The sequence below is a fragment of the Triticum aestivum genome, chromosome 4D (genome assembly GCF_018294505.1).
Source record: "Triticum aestivum cultivar Chinese Spring chromosome 4D, IWGSC CS RefSeq v2.1, whole genome shotgun sequence".
NCBI classification, from domain to species: domain Eukaryota; kingdom Viridiplantae; phylum Streptophyta; class Magnoliopsida; order Poales; family Poaceae; genus Triticum; species Triticum aestivum.
This window is the reverse complement of record NC_057805.1, coordinates 103123133-103149421: the sequence shown is the minus strand read 5'-3', so window position 1 is coordinate 103149421 and position 26289 is coordinate 103123133.

Genomic DNA, 26289 nt, shown 5'->3' with positions numbered 1-26289 from the left:
AGATTTGTTGAACCAGTTTTCAAGACCGACGACCGAAGATGAAGAACAGTTTGGAAGAATCGAGGAGTGTCCCCAACTTGAAGACCGGTTCAGGGGGCTACTGACGGTGTCCTGGACTAGGGGGTACTCACCATGTCGTCTCCCGACCAGTTGGATCGGGCCGAGGACCCCCATGGCGGTTCACTATTGGGCCAGTTCGGGCAGCCCATGCCGCATACAAGGAGGATTCTACAAGACTTGGCACCCAAGACAAGGACTCCTCTAAACCCTAGGCCTACAGTGTATATATAAACCGAGGCCAGGCTAGTCAATAGACAATCTCATATTCATTACTACAATCTCGTGGTAGATACACATGCTCTGTACTACACCCATATGAATACAATCAAAAGTAGCATGTAGGGTATTATCTCATCAAGAGAGCCCGAAGCTGGGTAAAACCCCGTGTCCATGTTACCATCGCTCCCAGACGCCTAGCTTAGGACCCCTACTACGAGATACACTGGATATTGAACCTACAGCGCTGCTCCCGGCGGTGCGCCTCTGCCTCAGCTTTGGACTTTGATGAGGAGGTGGCGATGGTGCGTGCACCCATGAGATAGTGTCAAGGCATAGGGGCGGTTTGGACGACAACGGGAAGGATCAGGCGTCACCACTGGCTGCCCAGATGGTGACGCAAACTGACGACGGCTCCTCCTTCCCGCGGAATTCGATATGGATACCACGGATGCCTGCGCAGGGGAAGGGGGGCAACACCTCCTCCTTCAAGCGGATGCATCTAATCTGGACATTGCGATTGTGGGGAGGGGACGGCGGTATCAAACTCCAATCGAGTAGGGACCGACACTTTGCCTCCTCCATTTGCACAGTAAACTCCTCATCTGACATTGATAAGTCCAAATTACGTGATGATTTTGGTGGTTATTTTGTGCCTACATGTTAAGCTTTGTGGAATTTGACCGCGTTCGCGCACCTCTTTTTGTTGTTATTCCTCAGGTAACTCCTTTTGGAGCAAATAAATGCATATGGAATGAATCTCAGGAAATTGTGGTGGAATCACAATATTTAATTGATAATCCACTACCATAAAATAAAAAAAATAAAAAGGGTCATGGGAAAGGTGCCTGCGGTGACTCAAGGGCTGTAGGAGAGGGCTCGTATGGTCGGTCGTATGAGGTGCCTGGGGAACTGCCTCGTCGACTATTTCCACCCGATGGAATCAGATCGGGGATCAAACACACAGATAGAAAATAAACTCGTCCAGAAGGAGGAACCATAGCCTCTAGAGCGAATCAAAGGGGGGATTACCAAGGAGGATATCATCGCCTTCACCACCATCCACAAGGAGGGTTGATACGTCCATTTTGCATCATGCTTTTATATTGATATTTAATGCATTGTGGGCTGTTATTACACATTATATCACAATACTTATGCATATTCTCTCTTATTTTATAAGGTTTACATGAAGAGGGAGAATGTCGACAACTGGAATTCTGGAGTAGAAAAGGAGCATATTTTAGAGACCTATTCTGCACAACTCCAAAAGTCCTGAAACTTCGCGGAGCACGTTTTTGGAATATATAAAAAATATTGGGCAAAGAAAGTACCAGAGGGGGGCCACCAGCCAGCCACAAGGGTGGAGGGCGCGCCCCCAACCTTGTGGGCCCCTTGGCAGGCCTCTGGTGCCCATCTTCTGCTATATGGTGTCTTTTACCTGGAAAAAATCAAGGATAAGCTTTCGGGACGAAGCGCCGCCGTCTCGAGGCGGAACCTGGGCAGAACCAATCTAGGGCTCCGGCGGAGCTGTTCTATCGAGGAAACATCCCTCCGGGAGGGGGAAATCGGAGCCATCGTCATCACCAATGATCCTCTCATCGAGAGGGGGTTAATATACATCAACATCTTCACCAGCACCATCTCCTCTCAAACCCTAGTTCATCTCTTGTATTCGATCTTGGTCCCAAAACCTCAGATTGGTACCTGTGGGTTGCTTGTAGTGTTGATTACTCCTTGTAGTTGATGCTAGTTGGTTTATTCGGTGGAAGATCATATGTTCAGATCCTTAACGATAATTAATACTCCTCTGATTATGATTATGAATATGCTTTGTGAGTAGTTACGTTTGTTCCTGAGGACATGGGAGAAGTCTTGTTATAAGTAATCATGTGAATTTGGTATTCGTTCGATATTTTGATGAGATGTATGTTGTCTCTCCTCTAGTGGTGTTATGTGAATGTCAACTACATGACACTTCACCATTATTTGGGCCTAGGGGAAGGCATTGGGAAGTAATAAGTAGATGATGGGTTGCTAGAGTGACAGAAGCTTAAACCCTAGTTTATGTGTTGCTTCGTAAGGGGCTGATTTGGATGCATATGTTTCATTCTATGGTTAGGTTTACCTTAATTCTTCTTGCGTAGTTGTGGATGCTTGCGAGAGGGGTTAATCATAAGTGGGAGGTTTTTCCAAGGAAGGGCAGCACCCAAGCACCGGTCCACCCACATATCAAATTATCAAAGTAACGAACGCGAATCATATGAGCATGATGAAAACTAGCTTGACAACAATTCCCATGTGTCCTCGGGAGCGCTTTGCTTCATATAAGAGTTGTCTTCGGCGTTGCAAGGCGGGTTCCTCCTCCTGAGTACTTCAAAGCAATCTTCTGAATAAAAGAACTATATCTGGCTCTGTATACAACCCTTAGTCATGAAGGCAATATATTTAATCTAAATAGTGTCTGTCAACTGACAACTTTTTTTGGCGAAGAGTCACGTCTGGCCTCTTAACATTTCAAACCGTTTTTATGCCTCCCGCTTCACGTTTTGAGGCATAGCCTTTATTGACACGTCTTGTCAAAACAGAGATCGTGCCCGCTCATTACGGGATCCTCATCAATACGGGTTTGGGTAATCCAACCGTGCCATTCGGACGACCCCTTGGGAACAGGCGAGTTTTAAGCCTAGAGGGGGGCGTTTGATATTCACTGCCTATATAAGAGGATAAAGGTTCCTCTTTTTTCCCCACGCCTTCTACCTTCTCCTACTTCCCCATCTTCAAGCTCCAGCGCCCAAACTTGAATCGTTCCCACCACCACCAAACCCTCCAGCCATGTCTGGATCCGGTTCAAAGGGCAAGAGGGAGGCCTCCTCCGTCACCGAGAAGGACGTCAAGGAGCTCCGGGAGGCGGGATATCTGTCTGTGGAGATCACACACAGGCTCCCTGCCAAGGAGCAAGTCATCCCCACCCCGGAGCCCGGCGAAAGGGTTGTATTCATCCCTCACTTCCTCCGCGGGCTAGGGTTTCCCCTCCACCCCTTCGTTCAGGGCCTCATGTTCTACTACGGGCTAGATTTCCATGATCTAGCCCCAAATTCTTTCCTCCACATCTCGGCGTTCATCGTCGTGTGTGAGGCGCTACTCCGCATCCCCCCACACTTCGTCCTATGTCTTAAAGTCTTCAATCTGAAGCCGAAGGTGGTCGACAGGCAGCATGCGGACTGCAGAGGCACCATGATGAGCAAGCTCCCCAACATCGTTTGGCCTAAAGGGGCCTTCGTGGAGACTGTCAAGGTGTGGCAGCATGAGTGGTTCTACATCACCGAACCCCACAACACCAGGTGGGTGGCCACTCCCGAGTTCAGATCCGGACCCCTTATGCGGCTCACATCATGGACCACCAAGGGTCTGGACTAGGGATCCACAACGGAAGTGTTGATGCTGCGAAAGCACATCACAAACATGATAGCCAAGAACACCAGCCTCACTAACGTGATTCAGGTGATGCTCTTCCGCCGGATTCTTCCCTGCTAACTCCGGCCCTCCCACATGTGGGAGTTCAATCCGGAAGATCCGCAGACCTTGAAGCACTTCTTCGGCACACCGCATGAAGACATGTGGAAGCTGCTCTTCGAGGCCCAGAAAGCGTGGCCGAAGAAGACCGAAGACATCGGTCTTGACAGCGAGAATCCGGCCACACCAGTAAGTGTGTTATTCACGAATATATATTCGATCAATAAGTTTTTAGACACAATGAGTTTTCCGTCCCTCCTACAGGACTGGATAACAAAGGCAGAGCGGATCAAGTCTCCGGCACTGCTGCCTGAAGACCCGGCCACACCCCAGCTGACGAAGATGCTGGTCTCGGCGCCCTATCAAGCGCCCGAGAAGAAGGCCAATAAGAAGAAGAGCAAGGAGGCCAAAGGCAACCTCCGCCACAAGGGTGCTTCGGACGCAGTGTCCAAAGAGTCTGAAATCCCCTCGTCCCACGAGGGAGATTAAGACGAAGAGGAGGAGGAAGTGGAAAGCGACTCCCCTCTTAAGGGGAGGAAGAAGAAGAGGGCAGCCTCCACAGACCCGGAGGAGAAGGCACCCAAGAGGGGGAAAATAGCCCTCACGGATGGTTCGTATTCAGAAACCGAACCCATCCCCAAGAGACTCTCCAGGGTGAAGCCCCTGGCCGAATCGTAAGTATCAAAAGATTTATTGTATGCCTTCGGTCCTTTATGTTTTTATAGTATAACATATTACACCGTATGCCTTTCAGCCCTCCTTGCGACCTCCCCAACCCTTCAGTATCTAAGGGGAGTTATCTGCCGCCCGAGATGGCAGATAGCGAGACGCCTCTGCGAGCCCTTCCGCCAATCATCGCGGATGACACCGAGGTGTTGTCCCGAAGGACCTCTCCAGGCCGCGGAGGGGTGGGCGAGGCTGCCGAAATGGCTCCCGAGGGTAATACCTTGGTTGGCGAAGACATGGGGGGTGCGATCCCCATGGCAACCGACGGCGGGTGCCCTGACCAGTCTGGCCCCAGCCGGACATCACTCCGGAGACCCATGCGGCTCCGGAATCGACGAGCAACCCCCTTTGAAGGAGGGGGGAGCATCAGCTCCGACGGCGACCTCTGCTAATCCGGAGGCGCCAAATGCTCTGGTGGAAGCACTACGACGTGCTTCCATCGTGGAGGAGCACCACACCCTGATGGGTGTGGTGCCTGAGAAGGTTCAGTCCGCCAAGAGCGGGCTGAACGAAGCCTTCACCAGCCTACTAACAGGCTTTGAGGTATGCGACGTAATGCTCTAGATGCTATTCATATGAAGGAAGTATACCTGTATATAGATAGTAGCCCCTGAAACTCTGTCCGTTTTCGAAAACAAGCCGAACAAAGGGTCACATAGTATTCAGAAGAGGTGACATACTTTTCTATTTTATAACAGGCTTCCCTGTTGGCGGCAACCGCCCAGGCCGCTGAAGTTTCCAAACTCAATCGGAAACTGAAGCTGGCTGATGATGAGATCGACCGCGTTAACAAGCAGTTCGATGAGGCGCAAGGTATGTGTGTACTTTAAAAGAGCTTGATCATATATCTGAAGTGATATGCAAATTCAGAGTGTAACTCATGTACTGCTGTGATTATGAGTGCAGGTAGCGCGGCCGAGGTCGAAACCCTCAAGAGCGCCCTTTCCCAGGCCAAGGAGGAGGTGAATAAAGCAGCCGCTGACAAAAGCAGCTGTGGAATTGAAGACCGAACAGGTCACCTGCCGCCTGCACGAAGAGAGGGTGGCCGAAGTGGAGCAAGAGCTGAAGGACGCCATAGGCAAGTGCGAGGCCTTGGAGGAGAAGACTACGACCCAAGCGGCCGAACTCGCCAAAGCCCTCCAAGAGGCCAAAGAGGCGCGGACCGAGTCCCGGAGTGCTCGTGAGGAGATCCGGCAGGCCGAATAGATACTGGTAAGCCCTTTCTTTTGCAGAGTATATTTGGGGGTCAAAGATATGCCTTGCTCACTCGACTGTGGAGTTCTCCAGACGCCTTTGCGGATCTTCCGAGGAGTGCCACCAACGCCGCACAGTTCTTCCGAGCCCAGTAGGGGAACTCGACAAAAAAGTTGTTCTGGTCATAGTTCGTGGCACCGGAGCACCCGGTGCTGTTGAACAACCAGATGATGCAACTGTCGGAGCTGCATAGGATGTCCGGCTTTTCCATGAAGGACATCATAGTCCGGCTTTGGCCAGCCGAACCCATTCCGAGCAGCTACTTCGGCTTGGTGAGGCGACTCATCGATGCGCTGCCCTGAGTTGAAGCTGTGAAGCGCCCGGCGTGCATAGAGGGTGCACGGATGGCCTTTGCCCGTGTCAAGATGCACTGGGCAAAGATGAAGGCCACCGTCGTGGCAACCGAAGGCCCGCCTGAAGGCAAGGACCACCGCAAGCCGGACAGGTACTTTGAAGACATCCTAGCAGGTGCCCTAATAGTAGAGGGCCAATGCTCAAAGGATGTTATGTTTGAGTGAATGTATCAGGGTTGTCCAGACTTTGTTTTATGAACCAAGGCTTGTAATATATTTATGCCTTTATCTGAAATTATTTTCCTCCTGTGCGGCCATTTTAATTCTAAAAGTTTGCCAGTCGTCGGCTTTAGCCCCCATGTAGATGCTACGGGGGTGTTCGGTATAGCGCGCGATCACACTTGTCCCAATGTCTTGGTCCGTAAATGAGGTGTTTGCGCAGCGAACCAGGCAATCAGACTATGCGGCTTTATTACGGAGTAAATCACAAAATAGGAGTTTGACGGTGGGGCTAAGTACTAGCCCCTGGTGCGTATCTGGCCATCCGAACTAGGATGCCTTTGTCGCATGACTGGGCGAAGGCCAGCCCTTTGTATAATACGGAGTAAATCACAAAAGATTTCTAGCAAGTCACCGAATCGCTGACCAGCTCTCGCCCTATCATGACAGTCAATTTTCGGCTTTCTCTAGTGAGGTGTTTGACCGGACGAACCAGAAACACAATCGCAGTAGTTCTCCCTTCACCACCTTTGCCGAACTAGCGGAACGTAGGGTGGTAATCACAAGAGCCGGGAAACCCAACTATAGACCAAAGACATGATTCAGAGTTGATGGATATAGTGCAATATTCGGGACGCCGAAGTATACCATAAAAGTATTCGGACTTTTGAATATATACGTGGCCGCATAGAGCCCCCAGCATTTAGGCCAGGCCAAAGTATATGTGGCAATCTGAAGCAAGGAGGGAATACAGATGGTAGAATAAACCAATACTGAACAGGGGTTGGCGATAAACTGTTTCCTTTATGCTCTGATTAATACGTCAAGACGTGCTATTATAGATAATGCCATAAACATCAAGGCTATTTTACATGCCGAGAATTTGTACACAAGGGGAAGCTGTATACAGGGCCTAAAAAGAAAATGTAGTCTTGAAGATCCCATTGATGCCCTGCGTATGTCTGCGCCGTTTTCACCTTGGTAAAAGATCCTTTGAGAGGAGCAATCGACGATCATGTATACAAAACGGGCCTGGAAAAGAGCCCTTGCACGACCGTAAGGTGACTAGGTTTTAATGAACCTGTAATATGAGAGAGAAGAAAAAAAGGAAGGAAAAAAGGTTAAGGTCCAAATAGGGTCGAGCCGCACTATAGACCTCGTCCGCAGTGTGCCTCCGTCGTTGCCCAAGGTATTTTAAGTGTGTAGTTATGCACATGCGGTACATATGCCACAGTTTTATGGGGCGATCGACGGAGGCGGAACTACTAGTCTAGCTCTGGATCCACCGAGCTGATGTTCTGTAGAGTAGGCCGGACTCGCTTAGCAGTGTCCGGGGCGAGTCCGGGGGCTTGATGGCCGATGAATTGTTCGGCTTGATGAGGCCGCTCTGTACCTCGGCTGCAAGGCCGCAGTGTGCTCCTCAGTACGGAGGGAGTGCTCCATGTTTCCATTGACTGTGATAATGCCGCGCGGTCCGGGCATTTTGAGCTTTAAATAAGCATAGTGTGGGACTGCATTGAAACGGGCGAAGGCGGTCCGTCCGAGCAGTGCGTGATAACCATTGCGGAAGGGGACAATGTCGAAGATCAAGTCTTCGCTTCGGAAGTTATCCGGTGAACCGAATACTACTTCCAATGTTAATGAATCCGTGCAGCGGGCCTGCACGCCGGGTATCACTCCTTTAAAGGTGGTGTTACTAGGCTTGATTCTTGATGGGTCAATACCCATTTTATGAATAGTGTCTTGATAGATCAGGGTAAGGCTGTTGCCGCCGTCCATAAGGACTCGAGTGAGATGGTATCCATCAATGATTGGATCGAGTACCAGGGCTGCCGAACCTCCATGACGGGTACTGGTCGGGTGGTCCCTGTGGTCGAAGGTGATCGAACAAGCCGACCATGGGTTGAATTTTGGGGCAACAGGCTCTACGGCGTAGACGTCCCTTAGTGCATGCTTGCGCTCCCTCTTGGGGATATGTGTGACATATATCATATTCACTGTTTTTACCTCAGGGGGAAATTTCTTCTGTCCCCCTGTGTTCGGTGGGCGGGGTTCATCATCGTCCTCGCTTGGCGGCCCTTTCCCCTTGTGTTCGGTATTTAACTTACAGGCCTGTTTAAAAACCCAACAGTTTCTGTTCGAGTGGTTGGCAGGCTTGTCAGGGGTGCCATGAATCTGGCAAGGCCTGTCGAGTATTTTGTCCAAATTAGATGGATTGTCCCTATTTCCTTTGAATGGCTTCTTCCGCTGACCAGGTTTAGAACCACTGAATCCGGCGTTGACCACCGTATCTTCCGTTTCTTCATTGTTGTTCCGACGCTTATGTTTGTTACCTCGTGGCCTTCCGTTGCCATCCCTGGCTTCGGAGGTGCCAGGGTCGCTGCTACTGTTACTTCTATGAGCTAACTAGCTATCTTCTCCCACGCAAAAGCGGGTCATGAGTGCGGTAAGAGCTGCCACAGTCTTCGGTTTTTCCTGACCGAGGTGTCGGGTGAGCCATTCGTCGCGGACGCTATGCTTAAAGGCCGCTAGGGCTTCGGCATCCGGACAGTCAACGATTTGGTTCTTTTTAATTAAGAACCGAGTCCAGAGTTTGCAAGCTGACTCTCCGGGTTGCTGGACTATGTGACTAAGGTCGTTGGCGTCCGGTGGTCGGACATAAGTACCCTGGAAGTAGTCTCAAAAAGCATCCTCGAAGTCCTTCCAGCTGCCAATAGAGTTCTCTGGGAGGCTATTCAACCAGTGCGGTGCTGGTCCCCTTAGTTTTAGGGGGATGTATTTAATGGCTTGGAGATCATCACCACGAGCCATGTGAATATGGAGAAGAAAGTCTTCAATCCATACAGCGGGATCTGTCGTTCTATCGTATGCTTCAATGTTTACGGGTTCAAACCCTTCTGGAAACTGGTGCTGCATTACCTCATCGGTAAAGCATAAGGGGTGTGCGGTGCCTCTGTATCGGGCAACATCACGACGGAGTTCGGATGACACCCGTGTTCTGTTTTTAGCCCGAGTTTGGTTATGCTTATCGCGCCAAGCTTGATGGCCGTTGTCTCTTGTTGGAGCACATCCCCTTGAGCTGTAGATTGATCTAGTCTGACCGGCTCTATTGTCCAGGTCCTGACGTAAGTCGTAGGTGTAGCCCAGAGCCGCTACCTCTTTGCCTTGACGGCGAGGTGGCGCGGGCTGTTGTTCGGCATAAGCAGCCGCTTTGTCCCGTCCACGTGGTGGTCGGTCTGGCTTGTCAGCGTGATTATACCTTGATGGTATTGGCTCAAGGGCCTTGCTACCTCTTGAGCACTGCGTTGGTTTTCCCTTGAAGAGGAAAGGGTGATGCAGTAAAGTAGCGTAAGTATTTCCCTCAGTTTTTGAGAACCAAGGTATCAATCTAGTAGGATACCACGCGCGAGTCCCACGCACCTACACAAACAAATAAGAACCTCGCAACCAATGTGATAAAGGGGTTGTCAATCCCTTCACGGTCACTTATGAGAGTGAGATCTGATAGATATGATAAGATAATATTTTTGGTATTTTTATGATAAAGACTAGAAGTAAAGAAAGCAAAATAAACACCGCCAGAAATAAATTGTTGATGGGAAATTAATATGATGGAAGATAGACCCCGGGGCCATAGGTTTCACTAGTGGCTTCTCTCAAGATAGCATAAGTATTATGGTGGGTAAACGAATTACTGTCGAGCAATTGATAGAATTGAGCATAGTTATGAGAATATCTAGGTATGATCATGTATATAGGCATCACGTCCGTGACAAGTAGACCGAAACGATTCTGCATCTACTACTATTACTCCACACATCGACCGCTATCCAGCATGCATCTAGAGTATTAAGTTCATAAGAACAGAGTAATGCTTTAAGTAAGATGACATGATGTAGAGGGATAAACTCATACAATATGATATAAACCCCATCTTTCTATCCTCGATGGAAACAATACAATACGTGCCTTGCTGCCCCTACTGTCATTGGGAAAGGACACCGCAAGATTGAACCCAAAGCTAAGCACTTCTCCCATTGCAACAAAGATCAATCTAGTAGGCCAAACCAAACTAATAATTCGAAGAGACTTGCAAAGATAACCAATCATACATAAAAGAATTCAGAGGAGATTCAAATATTGTTCATAGATAAACTTGATCATAAACCCACAATTCATCGGATCTCGACAAACACACCGCAAAAGAAGATTACATCGAATAGATCTCCAAGAAGATCAAGGAGAACTTTGTATTGAGATCCAAAGAGAGAGAAGAAGCCATCTAGCTAATAACTATGGACCCGAAGGTCTGAGGTAAACTACTCACACATCATCGGAGAGGCTATGGTGTTGATGTAGAAGCCCTCCGTGATCAATGCCCCCTCCGGCGGAGCACCAGAAAAGGCCCCAAGATGGGATCTCACGGGTAAAGAAGGTTGCGGCGCTGGAAATAGGGTTTTGGCTTCGTATCTGATGTTTCAAGAGTATATGGGTATATATAGGAGGAAGAAGTACGTCGGTGGAGCAACGAGGGGCCCACGAGGGTGGAGGGCGCGCCTGGGGGTGGTGGGCGCGCCCCCTTCCTCGTGCCTTCCTCGTTGATTGCTTTATGTAGACTCCAAGTCCTGTGGATCACGTTTGTTCCGAAAATCACGTTCCCGAAGGTTTCATTCCATTTGGACTCCGTTTGATATTCTTTTTCTTCGAAACACTGAAATAGGCAAAAAACAGCAATTTGGGCTGGGCCTCCGATTAATAGGTTAGTCCCAAAAATAATATAAAAGTGTATAATAAAGCCCATTAAACATCCAAAACAGAATATAATATAGCATGGAACAATAAAAAATTATAGATACGTTGGAGACGTATCAAGCATCCCCAAGCTTAATTCCTGCTCGTCCTCGAGTAGGTAATGATAAAAACAGAATTTTTGATGTGGAATGCTACTTAGCATAATTTTCAATGTAATTCTCTTATTTGTGGTATGAATATTCAGATCCGAAAGATTCAAGATAAATGTTTAATATTGACATAAAAATAATAATACTTCAAGCATACTAACTAAGCAATTATGTCTTCTCAAAATAACATGGCCAAAGAAAGTTATCCCTACAAAATCATATAGTCTGGCTATGCTCTATCTTCACCACCCAAAATATTTAAATCATGCACAACCCCAATGACAAGCCAAGCAATTGTTTTATACTTTTGGTGTTCTCAAACTTTTTCAATCTTCACGCAATACATGAGCATGAGCCATGGATATAGCACTATATGTGGAATAGAATGGTGGTTGTGGAGAAGACAAAAAAGGAGAAGATAGTCTCACATCAACTAGGCGTATCAATGGGCCATGGAGATGCCCATTAATAGATATCAATGCGAGTGAGTAGGGATTGCCATGCAACGGATGCACTAGAGCTATAAGTATATGAAAGCTCAACAAAACAAACTAAGTGGATGTGCATCCAACTCGCTTGCTCATGAAGACCTAGGGCATTTTGAGGAAGCCCATCATTGGAATATACAAGCCAAGTTCTATAATGAAAAATTCCCACTAGTATATGAAAGTGATATCATAGGAGACTCTCTATCATGAAGATCATGGTGCTACTTTGAAGCACAAGTGTGGAAAAAGGATAGTAGCACTGTCCCTTCTCTCTTTTTCTCTCTTTTTTGGGGGGGGGGGCTTCTCTTTTTTTACATGGCCTTTCTCTTTTTTTCGTTCGCAGTCTCATCCTGACTTGTGGGGGAATCATAGTCTCCATCGTCCTTTCCTCACTTGGGACAATGCTCTAATAATGATGATCATCACACTTTTATTTACTCGCAACTCAAGAATTACAACTCAATACTTAGAACAAAATATGACTCTATGTGAATGCCTCCGGCGGTGTACCAGGATATGCAATGAATCAAGAGTGACATGTATGAAAGAATCATGAACGGTGGTTTTGCAACAAATACGATATCAACTACATGATCATGCAAAGCAATTATGACAATGATGAAGCGTGTCATAGTAAACAAAACGGTGGTAAGTTGCATGGCAATATATCTCGGAATGGCTATGGAAATGCCATGATAGGTAGGTATGGTGGCTGTTTTGAGGAAGGTATATGGTGGGTGTATGATACCGGCGAAAAGTGCGCGGTATTAGAGAGGCTAGCAATGGTGGAAGGATGAGAGTGCGTATAATCCATGGACTCAACATTAGTCATAAAGAACTCATATACTTGTTGCAAAAATCTACAAGTTATCAAAGCAGAGTATTACGCGCATGCTCCTAGGGGGATAGATTGGTAGGAAAATACCATCGCTCGTCCCTGACCGCCACTCATAAGGAAGACAATCAATAAATAAATCATGCTCCGACTTCATCACATAACGGTTCACCATACGCGCATGCTACAGGAATCACAAACTTTAACACAAGTATTTCTCAAATTCATAACCACTCAACTAGCATGACTCTAATATCACCATCTTCATATCTCAAAGCAATTATCAAGCATCAAACTTCTCATAGTATTCAACACACTTATAAGAAAGTTTTTACTAATCTTGGATGCCTATGATATTAGGACTAATTTCACTATTTAAGCAAATTACCATGCTGTTTTGTAGGACTCTCAAAATAATATAAGTGAAGCATGAGAGAACAAAAGTTTCTATAAAACAAATCCACCATCGTGCTCTTAAAAGATATAAGTGAAGCACTAGAGCAGAAACTATATAGCTCAAAAGATATAAGTGAAGCACATAGAGTATTCTAATAAATTCCGAATCATGTGTGTCTCTCTCAAAAGGTGTGTACAATAAGGATGATTGTGGTAAACTAAAAAGCAAAGACTCAAATCATACAAGATGCTCCAAGCAAAACACATATCATGTGGTGAATAAAAATATAGCTCCAAGTAAAGTTACCGATAGACGAAGACGAAAGAGGGGATGCCTTCCGGGGCATCCCCAAGCTTTGGCTGTTTGGTGTCCTTAGATTATATTGGGGTGCCATGGGCATCCCCAAGCTTTGGCTTTTTGGTGTCCTTAGATTATATTGGGGTGCCATGGGCATCCCCAAGCTTAGGCTCTTGCTACTCCTTGTTCCGTAATCCATCAAATCTTTACCCAAAACTTGAAAACTTCACAACACAAAACTCAACAGAAAATCTCGTAAGCTCCGTTAGCGAAAGAAAACAAAGCACCACTTCAAGGTACTGTATTGAACTCATTATTTATTTATATTGGTGTTAAACCTAATGTATTCCAACTTCTCTATGGTTTATAAACTCTTTTACTAGCCATAGATTCATCAAAATAAGCAAACAACACACAAGAAACAGAATCTGTCAAAAAACGAACAGTCTGTAGTAACATGTAACTAACGCAAACTTCTGGAACTCAAAACATTCTACAAAAATAGGAAGACCTAGACAATTTGTTTATTGATCTACTGCAATTGGAATCAGTATTTTATCACGTTCTGGTGATTTTAAACAATTGTTTTCGTGAACAGAAAGTTTCTGGAATTTTCAGCAAGATCAAATAACTATCATCCAAGAAGATCCTATAGGTTTAACTTGGCACAAACACTAATTAAAACACAAAAACAAATCTAACCAGAGGCTAGATCAAAGATTTATTCCTAAACAGGAGCAAAAAGCAAAAACTAAAATAAAATTGGGTTGCCTCCCAACAAGCGCTGTCGTTTAACGCCCCTAGCTAGGCATTAATAATTTTAACGATGCTCACATCAAAGACAAGAATTGAAGCACAAAAAGAGCATCATAAAACACGTGACAAACACATCTAAGTATAACGTACTTCCTATGCATAGGCATCTTATAAGCAAACATTATCAAGGCAAGCAAAAACTAGCATATGCAAGGAAGCGGAAAGAAACAATAGCAATCTCAACATAACGAGAGGTAATTTAGTAACATGAAAATTTCTACAACCATATTTTCCTCTCTCATAATAATTACATGTAGGATCATAAGAAAATTCAAAAATATAGCTATCACAAAACATATTCTTAACACGATCCACTTGTATGCAAAGTTGACACTCTTCCAAAATAGTGGGATTAACATTAACTAAAGTCATGACCTCTCCAAACCCACTTTTATCAAAAACTTCATAAGATTGAACATTCTCCAAATATGTGGGATCTAAAGTTGACACTCTTCCAAACCCACTTTCAATATTATTGCAACCATTATTATCAATCTCATATTCATCAAGGGGCTTAAATAAATTTTCAAGATCATAAGAAGAATCACCCCAATCATGATATTGCAACAAGTAGTAGTCATAGCAAAACTAGCATCCCCAAGCTTAGGGTTTTGCATATTATTAGCACAATTGACATCAAGAGAATTTATAGTAAAATCATTGCAATCATGCTTTTTATTCAAGGAGCTATCGTGAATCTCTTCATAAATTTCTTCATCACAATTTTCAGATTCACGAATTTCAAGCAAAACTTCATAAAGATAATCTAGTGCACAGAACTCACTAGCAATTGGTTCATCATAATTGGATCTCTTAAAAAGATTAGCAAGAGGATGAGGATCCATAACAATAGATTTTTAGCAAAGATGCAAGCAAATAGAAGGCACATGGTGACACAAGCAAACAATAGATCTGGCAAGAAGAAGGCAAGCAAAAAAAGGCGAATAAAACGGCAAGGGTGAAGTGAGGGAGAGGAAAATGAGAGGCAAATGGAAAATAATGTAGTGCGAGGGATAAGAGTTTGTGATGGGTACTTGGTATGTCTTGACTTGTGCGTAGACTCCCCGACAACGGCGCCAGAAATCCTTCTTGCTACCTCTTGAGCACAGCGTTGGTTTTCCCTTCAAGAGGAAAGGGTGATGCAGTAAAGTAGCGTAAGTATTTCCCTCAGTTTTTGAGAACCAAGGTATCAATCCAGTAGGAGACTACGCGCGAGTCCCACGGATCTACACAAACAAATAAGAACCTCGCAACCAACGCGATAAAGGGGTTGTCAATCCCTTCACGGTCACTTACGAGAGTGAGATCTGATAGATATGATAAGATAATATTTTTGGTATTTTTATGATAAAGACTAAAAGTAAAGAAAGCAAAATAAACGGCGCCAGAAATAACTTGTTGACGGGAAATTAATATGATGGAAGATAGACCCCGGGGCCATAGGTTTCACTAGTGGCTTCTCTCAAGATAGCATAAGTATTACGGTGGGTAAACGAATTACCGTCGAGCAATTCATAGAATTGAGCATAGTTATGAGAATATCTAGGTATGATCATGTATATAGGCATCACGTACGTGACAAGTAGACCGAAACGATTCTGCATCTACTACTATTACTCCACACATCGACCGCTATCCGGCATGCATCTAGAGTATTAATTTCATAAGAACAGAGTAATGCTTTAAGTAAGATGACATGATGTAGAGGGATAAACTCATGCAATATGATATAAAACCCATTTTTTATCCTCGATGGCAACAATAGAATACGTGCCTTGCTGCCCCTGCTGTCACTGGGAAAGAACACCGCAAGATTGAACCCAAAGCTACGCGCTTATCCCATTGCAAGAAAGATCAATCTAGTAGGCCAAACCAAACTGATAATTCGAAGAGACTTGCAAAGATAACCAATCATACATAAAAGAATTCAGAGGAGATTCAAATATTGTTCATAGATAAACTTGATCATAAACCCACAATTCATCGGATCTCGACAAACGCACCGCAAAAGAAGATTACATTGAAGAGATCTCCAAGAAGATCAAGGAGAACTTTGTAATGAGATCCAAAGAGAGAGAAGAAGCCATCTAGCTAATAACTATGGACCCGAAGGTCTGAGGTAAACTACTCAGACATCATCGGAGTGGCTATGGTGTTGATGTAGAAGCTCTCCGTGATAAATGCCCCCTCGGGCGGAGCGCCGGAAAAGGCCCCAAGATGGGATCTCACGGGTACAGAAGGTTGCGGCAGTGGAAATAGGGTTTTGGCTTTGTATCTGATGTTTCCAGGGTATATGGGTATATATAGGAGGAAGAAGTACGTCGATGGAGCAATGAGGGGCCCACGAGGGTGGAGGGCGCACCTGGGGGAGGTGGGCGCGCCCCCTGCCTCGTGCCTTCCTTGTTGATTGCTTTACATAGACTCCAAGTCCTCTGGATCTCGTTTGTTCCGAAAATCACGTTCCCGAAGGTTTCATTCCGTTTGGACTCCGTTTGATATACTTTTTCTGCGAAACACTGAAATAGGCAAAAACAGCAATTTGGGCTAGGCCTCGGGTTAATAGGTTAGTCCCAAAAATAATATAAAAGTGTATAATAAAGCCCATTAAACATCCTAAACAGAATAAATATAGCATTGAACAATAAAAAATTATAGATACGTTGGAGACGTATCAGGCCTCGTCGTCAAATTGTGGTAGTAGGCGACGCTTCAGATAACTCTTTGTTGGGCGCTCGAGGCCGTATTCTTCGGCAACTAGGACCTTGGTCCATCTGTTGTTGAGCATATCCTGTTCAGCTCGAAGCTGTTGCTGTTTCTTTTTAAGGCTCCTCGCAGTGGCGATTAGCTGTCGCTTGAAGCGCTCTTGCTCGAGGGGTTCCTCTGGCACGATGAAATCTTCGTTGCCGAGGTTGACATCCTCCTCGGAGACTGGTAGATAGTTACTATCTTCGGAATCCTCATTCTCGACTAGTTCGCCGAGGTTAACTTGTCCCTCCTCCCATTCATCCTGCTCGGATGCAGGCTCGACAGGGTCTTTGGGGTGTTCGGCATCATCCGGAGTGTTATTGTCTCCGGTGCCGGTATTACTGTCCTTTTCCCGACGCGATCATGGGCGGCGCCGCTGACGTCGGCACTTTGGTGGTGCTTCGACGGGTTTGTCCTCAATCGTGTCTTGCCTGCCATCGTCATCGTCCTTTTTAGGTGTATCTACCATATACACGTCGTATGTGGAGGTGGCCGTCCAACGCCCGGTGATAGGCGGATTTTGGCCTGGGTCGGCTCCGGCATCGTCGTCCATACCGTCTATGTCTTCGGAGGCGTAGTCTAGCATGTCGGTTAAGTCCTCGACTGTGGCTACCAAGTGGGTGGTGGGTGGGACGCAAAATTCCCCGCACTCAGCCCCTAGTTCGGGCTGGGCGTAGTTCAGAAGCGACCCTTCAGTGATGGCGAGAGATCGCATTAAGTCCAGAGCTTTGCTTAGAAGTGAAAACTGGACGGGTGGTTCAGGATCTGCAGAGCTGGGCCTGATGAACGTTGCTTGGTCATGCCCAATGGACGCAGACCTCAAGAGTTTGGAGTTAACATCCAGAGGTGAGTTCAGCTTTTTGAAGATAGGGAGAACCCTGTTTGATTTCAGGCCCGCCGATAATATGGCCGCCTCAGGGTCTCCGGCAAGGAGCTCCGTAGTAGGAGAGGGTCAAGTGGGGTTAAAACTCCCGTATTCGTACAAGGTGGTCTGCTCTGGATCTAAAGCTAGGGCAGGAACAATAGTTGATCCTTGAACGGTCCTGATGGTGGATTCGACGGGTTTCCTTCTTGCAGATGAGGAATAGCGGTCGAGGCATGAACCCTTCGAAGATCAAGTCTCCTCGGATATCAGCGACATAGTTCAGGCTTCCGAACCTAATCTGACGACCATGGGCGTAGCTATCGATCTGTTCAAGGTGACCAGTTGAATTGGCACGCAGAACGAAGCCGCCAAACACAAAAAGTTGACCAGGGAGGAAAGTTTCCCCGGAAACAGCATCGTTGTTGATGATCGAATGAGCCATCGAACCTTCTGTCGACGAGACAGTGGAACTCTCAATGAAAGCACCAATGTCGGCGTAAAAACCGACCGATCTCGGGTATGGGGTCCCGAACTGTGCGTCTGAGGATCGAAGGTAACGAGGGACAAGGGGGACACGATGTTTACCCAGGTTCGGGCCCTCTTAATGGAGGTAAAACCCTACGTCCTGCTTGATTGTCTTTGATGAATATAGGGGTTAAAAGAGGTGATCTGCCTCGAGATCGTAATGGCTAAACCCTAGCTATCTAGCTTATGTAAAGTCTGATGGCCCCTACGGGTTAAACCCCCTGGTTTATATACACACCGGAAGGGCTTAGGGTTGTACAGAGTCGGTTTGCAGAGGAAGGAAACTACATATCCGGACACCAATCTTGCCATCCACGCATAGGAGAGTCCTACCCGGATGGGGGGGGGGGAGGTCTTCTGCCTTGTATCTTCACGACCCATCAGTCCGGCCCATATCACATACCCCGGACACCCAAGGACCCCCTAATCCAGGACTCCCTCAGTGCTGTCCTAGGACAAAGAGTTGATAAGAAATTAAATGTTATTCAGTATCCTAGTAAAACTTTAGACAGTGCCTAGAGAAATTAGGCTACCATTGAAAAAGAATATTTAGTAGTTGTATTTGCATGTGATAAGTTCAGACCTTATATTGTTGATTCCAAAGTAATTGTTCACACTAATCATGATGCGATTAAATATCTTATGGAAAAGAAAGATGCTAAACCTAGACTTATTAGATGGGTTCTCATGCTACAAGAATTTGATATGCATATTATTGATAGAAAGGGAGCTGAGAACCCCGTTGCAGACAACTTGTCTAGGTTAGAAAATGTTCTTGACGACCCACTACCTATTGATGATAGCTTTCCTGATGAATAAACTAATGTCATAAATGCTTCTCGTAATACTCCATGGTATGCTGATTATGAGAATTATATTGTTGCTAAATTTATACCACCTAGTTTCACATACCAGCAAAATAAAAGGTTTTTTCTATGATTTAAGACATTACTTTTGGGATGATCCACACCTTTATAAAGAAAGAGTATATGGTGTTAGTAGACGTTGTGTACCTGAGCATGAACAGGAACATATCCTATGCAAGTGCCACTCCGAGTATTACGGAGGACACCATGCTGGAGATAGAACTGCACACAAGGTATTGCAATCTGGTTTTTATTGGCCTACTCTCTTCATGGATGCTCGTAAGTTTGTCTTGTCTTGTTATGAGTGCTAGAGAATTGGCAATATTAGTAGACGTCAGGAAATTCCTATGGACTATTCACTTGTTATTGAACCATTTGATGTTTGGGGCTTTGATTATATGGGACCTTTTCCTTCCTCCAATGGCTATACACATATTCTAGTTGATGTTGATTACGTTACTAAGTGGGTAGAGGCTATTCGAACTAGTAGTGCTGATCATAACACTTCTATTAAGATGCTTAAAGAAGTTATTTTTCCTAGGTTTGGAGTCCCTAGATATTTAATGACTGATGGTGGTTCACATTTTATTCATGGTGCTTTCCGTAAAATGCTCGCTAAATATGATGTTAACCATAGAATTGCATCTCCATATCATCCTCAGTGTAGTGGTCAAGTAGACTTGAGCAATAGGGAAATTAAATTAATTTTGCAAAAGACTGTTAATAGATCTAGAAAGAATTGGTCCAAGAAACTTGATGATGCTTTGTGGGCTTATAGAACTGCGTATAAGAATCCTATGGGTATGTCTTCGTATAAAATGGTTTATGGAAAAGCATGTCATTTACCTCTTGAACTAGAACATAAGGCATATTGGGCTATTAAAGAGCTCAACTATGATTTCAAACATGCCGGTGAGAAAAGGTTATTCGACATTAGCTCACTTGATGAATGGAGAACCCAAGCCTATGAGAATGTCAAGTTGTTTAAAGAAAAAGTTAAAAGATGGCATGGCACAAGGATACAAAAGCGTGAGTTTAATGTAGGTGATCATGTTTTGCTATACAACTCTCGTTTAAGTTTTTTTGCAGGAAAGCTTCTCTCTAAATGGGGAGGTCCTTACATTATCGAGGAGGTCTATCGTTCCGGTGCCATAAAAATTAACAGCGCCGAAGGCAAAAATCCAAAGGTGGTAAACGGTCAAAGACTCAAACATTATATCTCAGGTACTCCCATAAATGTTGAGACCAATATAATTGATACCGTAACCCCGGAGGAGTACATAAGGGACACTTTCCAGAACGTTTCAGACTCCGAAAAGGAATATGTATGTGGTACAGTAAGTAAACCGACTCCAAAACGTTTCCAATGATAAATTCTCTCCGTTTTGGAAAATTTAAAAAATGAGGAAAATTAAAAGTAGTCCGAAAGAGACACGAGGCTCCCACAAGGGTGGAGGGCGCGCCCTACCCCCTAGGCGCGCCCCCCGACCTTGTGGCCACCTCGTGTGCCCTCCGGACTCCGTTTTCTTGCAAAATACTTCTTATGGTCGGTAAAAATTCATTATATAATCTCCCGAAGGTTTTGACCACCGTACCATGCAAATATCTTCTATTTTTGTTTTGAGCTGTTTCTGCAGCAGATTTGGAGCAAGTTGTCGTTCCAGGATTCGGAGGGAGAGAGCTACATGGTTGATTATGTCACAAACCCAAAAGCATATGGGGATGTGGAACATTATGGTTGGACCACGGAGGAAGAAGAAGACTATGAGCCAAAGGGGAAGGAGGAGATGAGCTCCGATGAAGAGGACGATCCACTACCCCAACCTGGCGATATGCATGTGGAGTTCAAGAAGTCAAGCCTCCCTAAGGTCAAATCTATCCCACCATGTTTTTCGCAGGACAGTAAGGCGGCATTATGCAAAAAGATAATGAAACTTGAGCTCGAGAATGAGGAGCTGAGGGAGGAAAATTTTAGCCTCAGAGGCAAGCTAGAGAAGAAAAAAGCAACAACTCCATCATCATCACCTCCGAAGAAAGAGACCTAATTACATGGGTATGGCCACTCCCCTTGGCAACTTCCAAGCTTGGGGGAATGCCCCGCTATCGTATCACCATCACATATTTATCTTTATCGATTTTCTTAGTTCGATCCTTTTGGTTATATCTTGATCTAGTAGAATAAAGTTTTAGTATGATCTAGCTTTGAGTTTTGCTTTATGTTCCCTCCATGTAATCGAGTCCTTGAGATATATAATAAAGAGCAGTTTTGAGTTGAGGGCTTTGCTTTCTTGCTATGATCTTGAGGGAATTAAATAAAAAGAATTAAAAAGTTCATATATTGATCTTATGGAGAGTAATGACTTCACATATAAAGAGTATGATGAACAAAAGTTGTTGAGAGTTAACAAACATAGTGTTGGTCATTGTTGCAATTAATAGGAAGTAATAAGGAAGGAGAGGCTTCACATATAAATATACTATCTTGGACATGTTTTGTAATTGTGAGCACTCATTAAAATATGACATGCTAAAAGGTTGATGTTGGACAAGGAAGACAACATAATGAGTTATGTTTGCTTATATCCGAATAGAAATTATATTGTATTGGATCATCCAACATGTTGAGCTTGCCTTTCCCACTCATGCTTGCCAAATTCTTTGCACCAAGTAGAGATACTACTTGTGCTTCCAAACATCCCTAAACCCAGTGGAGCCATGAGAGTCCACCATACCTACCTATGGATTGAGTAAGATCCTTCAAGTAACTTGTCATCGGTGCAAGCAATAAAAATTGCTCTCTAAATATGCATGATTTATTAGTGTGAAGAAAATAAGCTTTATACGAACTTATGATATGGAAGAAATAAAAGCGACGGACTGCATAATAAAGGTCTTTATCGCAAGCGGCAATATAAAGTGACGTTCTTTTGCATTAAGATTTTGTGCATCCAACCATAAAAGTGCATGACAACCTCTGCTTCCCTCTGCGAAGGGCCTATCTTTTACTTTTATCTCCTACCCTTATGCAAGAGTGTCGGGGCTCAGGAACGACACCTATGGGATGCCTCGGAGAGTCCCTTCTACGGTTGCAGGGCGTGGAGCTGCGCAAAGAGCGGGTCTAGAAGATCAATGCGGGGGGATTTTTACCCAGGTTCGAGCCCCAAACGGTGCGTAAAACCCTAGTCCTGCTTTGTGTGTATTTAGTGTTCTTGAACTTTTGAACTAGCTGCGGTGCTTGCCCAGTCCAAAAAGTCTGAATCCTTCCTTAGTACGCCTCAGGCCTCCTTTTATACGTCAAAGGGCTCGCCACAGTGGCACACAGCAGGTGGAAAGTATGTACAGTGTACAAGTCTATCCCCTGGCACCGTAGGACAAACGTATTTAATGCGCTGCCGACGTGCCCTTTTACTTTATCGGGGATGGCAACGAAGCTCTTCTCGTCCGTTGCCGCCTCGCCTTGCTTCGACGTGCGTCCAAGCCGACGTGGTACGCAGCGCCACGCTGGCTGGCTGGCTGCTATGCTGGTGCGGTGACAGGGTCTTCACGAAGATTTGCATGCCACCACATAGGTGCTTGCCTAGTTGGCTTAGAAGCTGCATGCTGCCACGTAGGTGCGCGCCTAGTTGGCAGGCTGGTTGCTGCGTCGGAACGGCCATGGGGCAGCGAAATCTTGGTAGGTGCGGGCCTGGTTGTGGCCCCGCAGATGTCACCGACAAGGGTCTTGCCGGGGTCTTGTGGGCGTCCCCGGCAAGGTTCTTGCCGGGGGTCTCGTGGCCGTCCCGGCAAGGATCTTGCCGTCGGTCTTCATCTGTCCCCGGCAAGGATCTCACTGGGGGTCTTCGTCTTCTGGTTCCCTTCTAAATTTGCAGGCCTTTGGTCTTCACAAAGATCTGCATGCCACCACGCAGGCGCCCCTAAGCCTTGGTCTTGATGTTTGTCGATGGTGTCAGGACTCTCGGGCTCAAGGGTGGTGGCTTTGCCGGGGCTGTGTAGGCCGCCCCGGCAAGGGTCTTGCCAGGGGAATCCACCTTGCCCCTTTTCTCTTCATGCTTCTGGCTTGAGTGCAGCCTTGGCAGCCTTGCACCTTCCCTTCCTCTGCCCCGCCAAGCATGGCCACAGGTGCGGCTACGACTGCCTGTGCACAAGTAAAGGGGTACAATAAAGGCCCCTACTTTTGTACACCAACAGGATCCCTCGGGTCTGGTCCACACACAAGCGCAAGGTGTTGTTGGGCCAGGCCCAGAACGGTGCACGAGCATGCGTGGCAGAGTTTTAACTGTGGTAACTCCCTCGCCAGTTGCACTTCCCCATGACCCGCATTGAGTGCGTGACGTGGGGATCGTGCGTGGGGCGGTCGGGGGGTGCTTGCGTCACCCTGCAGTGAATAGTAAAGCGGCGGTCCGCATCTTCCCCATAAAAAAGAGGAAGCCGCAGGGGCGCGGCTCATTTACTAAGTGGACTCGGGTCGTGGCCATCATGGCGCCCGCGCCCCATGATCATGGGGCAGGAAACGCATGTTCCACTTGCCTCCCGAATCCTGGCTCGCTTGCCACGTGTCCCCCATGCCTCAGGGAGGGTAGGTGGTGGACATAGAGGGCACGGGCTTTAATGCCGAGGTGGGAGGCCGGGCGCCGCTGATTGTAGCAGCAGGTCGGTCCTGATTCCTCGCGCCCCTAGCAGCCGGATTGGTCGATTGAGGCGGCCGCCCTCAGGTTGGGGGGGGGGGGGCGAGCCCGGGCCCCGCCCCTCAATAAAGACGGGAGAGGGATGGCATCCTTTTGCATTCGTCTTCTCCTCACCCGGTCTCTTTCTTCCCTTCGCCATGGTGAGAGGGCGCGTCGGTGCTCCAGTAGCGGCGACGAGATCTTCTGCTCGACAGCGTGTCCCCCCTCCTCCGAAGCTCATGGCAGCAGAGCCAACTGCGAGAGGAGGAGGGGGGAGGGGCGAGGCCGGGGCCGCCGCAGTGCTCGAGGGAGCGGAGGACGAGGTGGCACACCGGCCGCGCTTGTGCCAGCGGCCCCTCCCCCAATGGAGGGCCATGCCGAAGACCAGCCTTGCTAGTTCTTCATCAGGCTGTAAAAGCCGACGTGTGGTCACCTCCGCCTCCCCACCCCGTGTGCTCGGGTAATGGAGCTTGACCCACCGCAGGATTTGAAGCTGCATATGAGGGGCTGCGGGAATGGCAGCATGCGGGTCGACGTCGACTTCCTCGCCCCTCATGTCATGTATCTCCGCCGTGGGTGGAAAACCTTCGCCCGCGCCATAACCTGTTGGAAGGGCTCGCCTCCACTTCAAATTGACGGAGAATGACTTGCTCTCCGTCAAGGTCTTCGGGCACTTGGGAACTCGCCTAAGGCGTTGTGCGGAGAGCTCCACCGACAACGAAACCTCCTCCTCGGGCGAGAGCGACAAGGAGGACAGCGATAGCGACGACGAGGGTATCAAGCGGGAGGACGCTAATTCCGACTCCGGCTGACCATTGGCGGCAGCTCCGTCATCTGCGTCGTCCTCCTCCCTCGGCCACGCGCCCCACCGAGGGTCATCCTCGCCATGCTCTCCATTGGCGCGTTCCCCGTCGCCCCTTCTTTGCCTTCACCTGCCGCACCTGGCAGGAAAGGGGCAAGAACGGGGATCACGGGGCACTTATCTTTCTTTTAAACTTGTAGGCATTTGCCGAATTTTAATTTCTAAGTAATGTAATCTCTCGAGCCCATGCTTGTGTTCTGCAACATTCGTACTTGTATCAGCACGTTAATGAAAAAGACTAGCCTTGCCGGGAACCCGTGCACGGATACGCTCGTGCAGAGGCAAAATGCCTCCTTAACGCAAATAAATGAGTCCTCTCGGCAAGCCGTCCTGCCGGCGCCCTCTGCACCTGCCGGAGAATCACATCTGCCGGGTTGCAAACAAAGGGTCCAGCCCCCCATCCATCTCCTTTTAGCAAGGGCTACTACGACCACTCCGACCGAAGCAGCGTTTGGATCGGGAATGGGAGCACCCGAGTTTTCTCATAAGAGAGTGGCGAGGTTTTCTAATGCGCAAGTTACAGGTTACGAACATGGATGGGCAAGAGGTAAACTTTATCTGTTTGGTTTGCCGGGGATCACCGTGCCGGGCGGTCTTCTCAACTTCTTGCCGGAGCCAGGTCATTGGCGGGATCGAGCGTCCTTGCCGTGGCTGGAAGGAAGAGAGGGCAAGAGCATGGACCCTTGACAGTCTGTTAATATTTGTTGGAATCAAAAAGTAGTACAATACCCTGGATAAGCATGCATATACGTATACACATAATCATGGAAATCAACAAGAAACTTTACATACTAAAGGTTCCTTTCCTTGACTGCGCCCAGGGTCTGCGCCTGGCTTTGTACATAGGGTTACATGCCTTGCCGGCAAGGCTAGTACAAAAAGGGGGTTGTCGGGTGATACGTCTCCAACATATCTATACTTTTTTAATGTTCCATGCTATTATATTATCCATCTTGGATGTTTTATATGCATTTATATGCTATTTTATATGATTTTTGGGACTAACCTATTAACCTAGAGCCCAGTGCCAGTTTTTGTTTTTCCTTGTTTTTGAGTTTTACAGAAAAGGAATACCAAACGGAGTCCAATTGACGTGCCAATTTTTGATGATTTTTTATGGACCAAAAGAAGCCCCAGGAGTAAAAGAGTTGGGCCAGAAGAGTCCTGAGACATCCGCAAGGGTGGAGGGCACGCCCTACCCGCTTGGGCGCGCCCCCTGCCTCGTGGATGACTCGGAGACCCCCCTGACTTGTTCCCGACGCCAAAAATTCCTATAAATACAGAAACCCCCAGAAAGAAACCTAGATTGGGAGTTCCACCGCCGCAAGCCTCTGTAGCCACCAAAAACCAAGCAAGACCTTGTTTCGGCACCCTGCCAGAGGGGGGATCCATCACCGGTGGCCATCTTCATCATCCCGACGCTCTCCATGACGAAGAGGGAGTAGTTCACCCTTAGGGCTGAGGGTATGTACCAGTAGCTATGTGTTTGATCTCTCTCTCTCTCTGTCTCGTGTTCTTGATATGGCACGATCCTGATGTACCACGAGCTTTGCTATTATAGTTGGATCTTATGATGTTTCTCCCCCTCTATCTCTTGTAATGGACTGAGTTTTCCCTTTGAAGTTATCTTATCGGATTGAGTCTTTAAGGATTTGAGAATACTTGATGTATGTCTTGCATGTGCTTATCTGTGGTGACAGTGGGATATTGACGTGATCCACTTGATGCATGTTTTGGTGATCAA